The sequence below is a fragment of the Talpa occidentalis genome, unplaced genomic scaffold (assembly GCF_014898055.3).
Source record: "Talpa occidentalis isolate TD23 unplaced genomic scaffold, MPIMG_talOcc4v2.1 talOcc4.4, whole genome shotgun sequence".
NCBI classification, from domain to species: domain Eukaryota; kingdom Metazoa; phylum Chordata; class Mammalia; order Eulipotyphla; family Talpidae; genus Talpa; species Talpa occidentalis.
In genome coordinates, this window is record NW_023604295.1 from 67464813 (window position 1) to 67473145 (window position 8333).

Here is an 8333-nt window from a genome sequence, read left to right on the forward strand (position 1 = left end):
AAAATGGCTTCCTATGTTTTTTATAACTAATTATGTTACAATGAAAATGCTTCTAAATTTATTTACTTTACACATGCACCAGTCCCAGTTATCCACCCACCATTAATATGTGACTCTCTGTCTTTTCACCTGTTCTCTTCAACATAGTGTCACAATTTTTTTGTCTTTGCTAACTTAATTAATGAAAAATAAAATCTTACCCTGGTTTTAATTTTCATGTGTGCTTAATCTGAATGATTGAGGTTCACCTACATTTTAGAGTCATTTATATTTCCTTTTGTTAGGCTGCATGCAAACTAACAGCCTAATTATAGCCACATAACTCCAAAAATCATTCAATTTAAAACTTTGTCCTTCCTACAGGTAGGAACTGCTCCATACTGGAGAATTTCTCACTTTATTTTTTACTCCTTTTTCTCACTCTCTGAATTGCATCTACTTATTCCAGGATCAAAATAGAGAAAGGCAGGTGCCTTTCTCTAAAGACCAGGAACATCTAATTTCTATTGTGCCACTTGAATTGATCCTTGGAGTATCTAGGTGTAGCAATACCTATTGCTCTCTCATTCACTTGTATTTAGTAGGTTATGTATATGTATGGGTTTCCCTGGACTTCCTGTTGGGAACCTTTGGGTTCAACTCCCTTGATAACCACACCTGATTTACTTGGTTACCATTAGCTCCAATTTCAGACTCCCAAGATTCCTCCAGCCAACTGTCCACTGTGGGCCCGTTACCCTGCAGTTTTATCTTGGATGGACTGCTTTTTTTAAGATGACCCATAGATGGTTCTCTTGAGTTCATCCTGGCAACAGACATCTTTGAGGAACATGTAGAAAATTCCCAAAGCAGCTTTCTGCTTGTGTCCAGAATTGAGTCACTTTCTTTCCTTTAGACTTCTACTGGCAGCATTTTATTCCAAATCTTGGCTGGTTCCTCTCATTTGACTTGAATGAGGAGAAGCTAAAATTCCTCTCTAACAGTTATCAGCCTGTTCAACCCCAGATTTTCTATGAATATACTTCTTTCACTTAGGTAACGTAAGGGTGTGTAATGGATGTGTAATGAACTGGCAGAAGTGGTTTCACAATCTCTACTGTGTCCTAGATTTTAGGACATTTGTCACACTGTCTATTGCTTTTAGTCTTTGGGGATCAGTATAAACTTGCAGAAAGTATTAAGAATCATTGTCTTGGGCCTCCCCGGTGGTGCAGCGGTTGAGCGCTGGGTTGCGAAGCTGCCTGCAGCTTCTGTAGCTCTGGTTTGATCCCCGGCCGCCGGGTGAGGGTCCCACATGGCGCGCAGACCTCTCCTGCTGCCCACTGCTCCCCTCAGCAGTGTATTTCGTCAGTTTGCCTGTTCTGCTCTCCCCTCTGGCTCTGGTGAATTCTCTCACCCTCCCACACTTCTGACTGTACCCCAGTGCTTGTATAAATAAATAAATTAATTAATTAAAAAAAATCATTGCCTTGTTACATGTATATGCTACAGCAAAACAAAACAGAATACCCATCAAAATCTGGTCTTTTTCCCGATGTTCTCAAAATGTAACAATTTACCCTAAGGAGGAAAGTTATAATAAAAATTATATAATTATATAATTATATAGTATAATTATATAATTTTGTACACTACATCCTAGGCAGAAATCTATGTATCTTATTTGTATAAACTCATTTCATTCTCAAAAAAGACTTACAATTTGGTAGGCAAACTAGTCATTACTAGTTGTTATCACTATTTCATAAATGGGAAAACTGAAGGTGATAGATATTAGTTGTTTTTCCCTAACTTCCACATTAGTTCTATTGGTCCCTGATTTTTAGCTAAGCTGTCTTTAGAATCCAGAGCTTTTAACCATTATTTTATATTAACTCTCATTAAATTATATTGACTTTATGGGAAACAAATTAACTATAAAGACAAGTTACCCTCATTTTTTTTTCATTGCCTACACATCTTTTGTTGAAAAATGAGTTGTTCTTCATGTATGGATTTGAATTTGTCAATAAGCCAGACCTTTAATTGTACTGAAATTGGAAGAAATCTCTTGAAATTTTACTCTGGACTTGAGAATTCTACTTAAAGATTATTTTGAAGAAAATAGAAGGACAACTTGAAAAATAAAGTGGCACTTAGAATTCTGAATTATAAATGTATCGCAGTCCAACTGAAAGAATATGGTGTATGCACTCCTAAATACTGAAACCAGTGAAAATGATTATGGAGAAGAATGTTTATAGAAACAGACCCAGGAGAGACTTTGTTATCACAGTATTCTTAATTTGACCCCAAAATTATATATTTGCTTAGGGACTGAAATTCATGAACACTTGTAGGCATTTCTCCTCACTTTCCAATCATGTCTACTCTTGCTCTTAATATAAACTTTAAGATCATTGATGGTTTAAAATGTATGGTTTCATGAAGATATAATCATAAAGTGAAAATGTAATGCAACATTATTAAAAATGAAATTGAAAATCTTGTAAGGGATAAAGAATTTCACAAAATCAAATGCAAATGATATTTTAGGGATCTTTGAATCACACTTGGCATTATGGGAAGAATGGAGTGAAAGAAATGTGTTTTGTCAAAAAATTAAGCTTCATGTTTGTTTGGATCAGGTTTGTGGGAGGCAGCATTAATCTCTAGCACTGAAGGAAAGAGCCTGTTAAAATGCTCTCAAAAAAATGTAAACGATATTGGTCTGTTAAGAACATGAAAAAAGCTGGTAACTCTCTGCTTCTTATAACTTAAAGTACAGTTTCCTATAATAAATATTTCACAACCTATGTGGTTAAGCTATCAGAAGTTTGTGGTTAAAAGACTTACAATTTGGTAGGCAAACATTTATATTTTTGCCTCTTCTCATTAACTATGAGTAAACATAAGGAGAATATGTATAAACTTGATAATCAACAGCGGAGTAGAATGCATGTCTAACCTTTACTGAGACCTTTAACTTGACTGGCTAACATCTAGCAACATTATTGGCTTCTAGTCCCTTTATCGACAGGAGAATATAAATATTTTATAAGGATCTCTTGCATACAAAGAAAGGTGATTTTAGATAGCATTTAAATTCTCTATGCACTCTTGTCCATTAGGATTCTTAATAAATACAACTGAAATTTACATTTTACAACACAGCTCTATTGTGTTAAGTCTGCAATGATTCTATAAAGTGAAAAAGAAAACTGGCAAAATTGTCACATACCAGGTGCTTTAAAAAACTTATTTGAATAGCATATGATTCAATGAGGGGAAAATACATGTAGCAATTGAAGATTTTTGCAAAAAAATGTTTCCTCTTTAAGTTCATGCTATAAAAGCTAAATGTAATGTGAAAGCTGTTGAATCACAGCATCACACAATTTTCCAGAATTATGCTAAAAAGTCAACTCTTGATTTATCCTTTGTTCTTTCTAAGAATTAGTGCAGTTGAAATTCTAACCTATTTTAACTGAATACTACAAACTTATCTGGACAACGAAGAAAAGGATATGTGTGTGTATACATACATACATGTGTGTACACACACACACAAGCAAAATCATAATTGATTTACTTATTTTTTTAAAAAGACATATGGAGAGAAGAAATGTAAAAAAAATTTTTTTTTAATTTTTATAAATTTTATTTTTATATTCCCCATACAATTGCAACCCCCTTATTTTGACCCCAATCCCTCCCCTCCTTGCCCCCTGCTCCTCATAGAGTGTCTCTGGTTCATAGTTTTTGATTTTCACTTTCTTATAGTTATTCATTTTCCTGGTCCCTTATTTAAGTTTTCTAGATTCCTGCTATGAGTGAGACCATCCGGTATTTTTCTTTTTCTTTCAAAAAAAAAAAAATAGATAACTCACTGGGTAGGTAAGATTTGTAATACCAAGTCAAGAAACACCATTCAGCTACTAGTAATAGAGATATGTAATACCAAGTCAAGAAATACCATTCAGCTACTAGTAATAGAGAATCACAGTTCTTGAGAAATAATTTCACTATTTCATATTCTTAAGTTCAGATAAGCAGCTGACTGAGGTTATGATCCTGATATTATAATGGACTATTGATAATTTTGTACTTGTTGAAAAAACTGAAAATTCTGGATAAAAATTTGAAAAACAGATACTTAAGCATTAAATACTGGTAAGAGAGTGAGCAACTAAGTGCCAGGCCAGAACTGGGGGAGGCAATAACATAAATATTCAGATGAAGTCTACTAAACATAATTTTGAAAGACTGTAACAGAAAATGAACATTATGAACATACAAGCAGAAATAAAATAATAAAAGATTAATCTACAATGCAATGTAACATAACCAAGAAAGATTTATCCTAAGATTACCACTAGAAATGATAATTTCAACACAATAATCATTAAAAGAGAAAATTCACATGATATTAATAAATGAGTAACATTGAAGGAATTATCAGCACAAAATCTAAATGGAAAGGGAAATCCTGAGTAACTACACAGTTCAATATTGATTCCAATCTGGAAAACGTATGGAGGTTTCCCAAAACATTAAAAATAAATATGCTAGCTATATAAGCCAGCAATTTCATTCCTAGGTATCTATCTGACAAATGCAAAGACACTAATTTGAAGGAATATATGCACTCCTATGTTCACTGAAGGACTGTTTACAATAGCCAAGTTATGGAGACAACCTAAGTGTTCAACAACAGATGTGTGGATTAGGAAGATGTGTATATAATCAATAGAATACTACGCAGCATAAAAAAGATGAACTCTTGCCATCTGCTAAAACCATAGATAGAACTGAAGGAGATTATGCCAAGCAAAATAAGTCAGAAGGTGAAAAACAAATATAGCATGATTTTTCTCTTATGTGGAATGTACAGAAACAGTTGGATTAAAAAAAAAAAAATCACATGCACACACAAAAACCATAGCTCTGATGGTAAAATGCCAGAGGAAGGAGGGGACCCATGTGAGGATGTGGAAACATACTGAATCATATATATTGCTATAAAACAATCTTACCTCAATAAATAATAATAAAAACAAGAAACAAAAGATCCCAATTAAACTAAGATGTGAAACAGAACTGTGAGTTTGATGGTTAATTTTCAGAGTAGTAAGGCTTTTGAAATAATAGTGTGCACACTTAATTTTACTTCCTAAACTTCCACTTAATCCTAGATAATTGGAGTTTGATTCTCACTCAAAGAATATCACTGACAAAGCTAAGAGTACATCTATCTATCTGTCTATCTATTATCTGTCATATTTTAGGAACCAAGATAGCATTTTGTTTTTGAGGACTCCAAATGATCCTGTTTTATATATACCAGAATCTCACTTTCTCCCAAATCATAACATGTAAGCAATACAGGGGACAGAAAAGAGCAGGAAACTTGCAGGGATGCCTTAAAATAATTAACTAGATCAGAATCAGACCTAGAATCACTTGGGAAAATTTGTTAAAATACAGATGACAGGACTCCGTCTGTTGAGATTCTATTTTAGTAACCTGTGATGGGGCATATATTTGTGTTTAGCAAGCTCTTCTGAGGATCCTAAAGCATGCTGAAATAAAAACTCTGTTGGATAAGACAAGAAGAAACAAAAGGAAGGTCTAAATATAGTACTGTGGATAGTTGGACTGTAAATTAAAATTTCTACCTGTGAATGGGAGAGGGGAGAAGCTATTGTTTGTTTGGTTTAGTTGATTTTATAATTAGTTTCTACAATCTTATGTATGTTAACATTTTGGTTAAGGAAGGATTCACCTTTCTATCTGTGTATGTATTTAGCTACTCATCTATCTTCTACCTACAAATATGCAGTGAAAAGGCATTCTCAACACAATTGTTCTGTCTATACCTAAAAAATAGGGAAATTAGAAAATAACTACTACCATCTTGGAACAAAATAGATGGGTATTGAGGTGATTTGCCAAGTGAAATAAGTCAGAAAATGAAAGACAGACATCAGATGGTTTCACTTATCTGTGGAATATAGATAACAAAAAAATACTGGCAAAGCACAACAAAAACAAATCTTAGACACAGTGAAAACTATACTGGTTACCAGAAGCAAGGGGTGGGGAGGGAGAAGATAGGGGAAGGAAGGGATTAGGGCATTGGCACTGGAGGTTTGGTGGAGGGTGAGTGAAATATGTGCACGTGGAGGTGTAGAATATAAACCCAAAGTTTTATACACATGTAAGCCACTGAAAAATTTATCTTAAAAAAATAAAAAAATCTTACAAAAGTAAACAAAATTAATCATATTAAATTACATATAAAACCTTTTTTAAAATACATGTCACCAATTACCCATCAATTTACAACTGAGGATAGTTTTATAGGCCAATGATATTATAATGATGCAATATTTTGAAATACAGCAGTGTTCAGTAACACAAACCATGAACATAGCCATTACACTTGAACATAGCCATTATTCATGCATTACACTTAAATGAGTAATAATTCTAGCTATGTGTTAGTAATATTATTTATTTAATTTCTAAAAAATATTTATTTTTATATTTTTATATATTTTAACATCATTTTTCATTTTTGAAAAAATATTCATTTATCTACGCACACAAGAACTGGGGTGCAAGCCAGAGGTAGAGTGGGGAGCAGAACAGGATCCACTGAAATACCCTGCTGAGGGGAGCAGTTGTCAAGGCAGGAGAGGTCTTCTTCACCATGTGGGTGCTCCCTGGTTGGCCAGGGATTGAACTTACGCTGCAGTGACTGGTGATAGCTTGGTAGTGCTGTCTTTAACCCCTGCACCACCAGGGAGGCCTAGTAATATTATTAAAAAAAAAATAGAATATTTCCAAAAGTTTTTCATCTTAGTACAATGTTTAATTTCTTTAATTTGCTTCTATTAGATACTTGGTATTCAGTATAGTAGAACTGAGTTGGTAAATTCAAATACATAAATAATATGCTGAAACCACTCATAAAATAATTATTGAGACTATGGAGAAAAATAAAAATTATAAAATGATATTATAACACTATAGGTTAGGATGTTTATTTACTATATCTCTTGAAAAGGTATTCACTGAAAACGGATTAAATACTACATTTGAGACTCATGCATATTGTTGTGTGTATCAGTGATTCATTCTTTCTCATACTGAGTAGTTTTCATTGTGTGGCTATACCAGAGATTGTTGTGTGTGTTTTTTTTTTTAAAAAGATTTATTTATTCATGCATACAAGAACCGGGGTATAGGCCAGATGTGTGGGAGGGTGAGAGGATTCACCAGAGACAGAGTGGGGAAAAGAACAGGCAGACTGACTGAAATACACTGCTGAGGGGAGCAGCGGGCGAGGCAGGAGAGGTCTGCTGCACCATGTGGATTTCTCCCCAGCGGGTTGGGATCCAATCCATGCTGCAGAGCCTGTGGACAGCTTCAAAGCTCTGTGCTCAACTGCCTGCGCCCCCAGGGAGGCCCCAGAGATTGTTTATATATTCACCAGTTGGAGGACGCTCACATGTAGGTTTTTGTGTGGTGAAAGAAGCCATATTCAAAAGGCTGCATACTCTTTGAGAATTCTTTATGATATATAAGAAAGAGACAAAATCAAACAGATTTATGGTTGATGGAAGTTAGAGGTAGGGAGAAGAAAGGATCTATTACCTTCCTAGAGCTGTTGTCATAAATTACCATAAAATAGATTATTTAAAACACATGACTATCAAAAGTATGGTGAGATCTCACACAGAATGAGGAACATGCTATTATAATGAAGACAATCTTTGTAATGAAGTGACAGAGAACTTGGCAGAATAGTCTTCAAATAATGGTGGAGGTAAACCTTGTAAGCAGTGTTTAGATAAGAGAATACTAAGCAAAGTGTTGAAATGTTGGTTTCTCCTTTCTGAATATAATAGAATAAAAGAGAAATGAGATAAAGTGAGGGAGAAATTGATGATTTGAAAACTCCTCTGTATCTTGGTAATGTTAAAGATGAGTAAGCTTGATCTGGAGAGAAATTTGCCCCAGGAGTGACCATACCCAAAGTTTTATCCATACTTGATTGAGAAGATGAGATTTGTAATTTTTTGAGTTGATCATATTTAGATGAGATTTGGGACTTACAGTTGGTGCCATAATGAGATAATATGGGAATGTTATTCTTGGAAATGTCATTTGCACCTGAAAAGGATATGAAGTTGGGGGCACCAGATGGTTGTTGAAACTGTTCCTCAACAAGATATGTTCAATCTTGGTGTCACATTATGTTATCATAATGTGAAATAGGATTTTTGCAGGTGTAAACAATTTCAGATAAGGTCATTCTAGATTCATATGGGTCCTAAATCCAATGA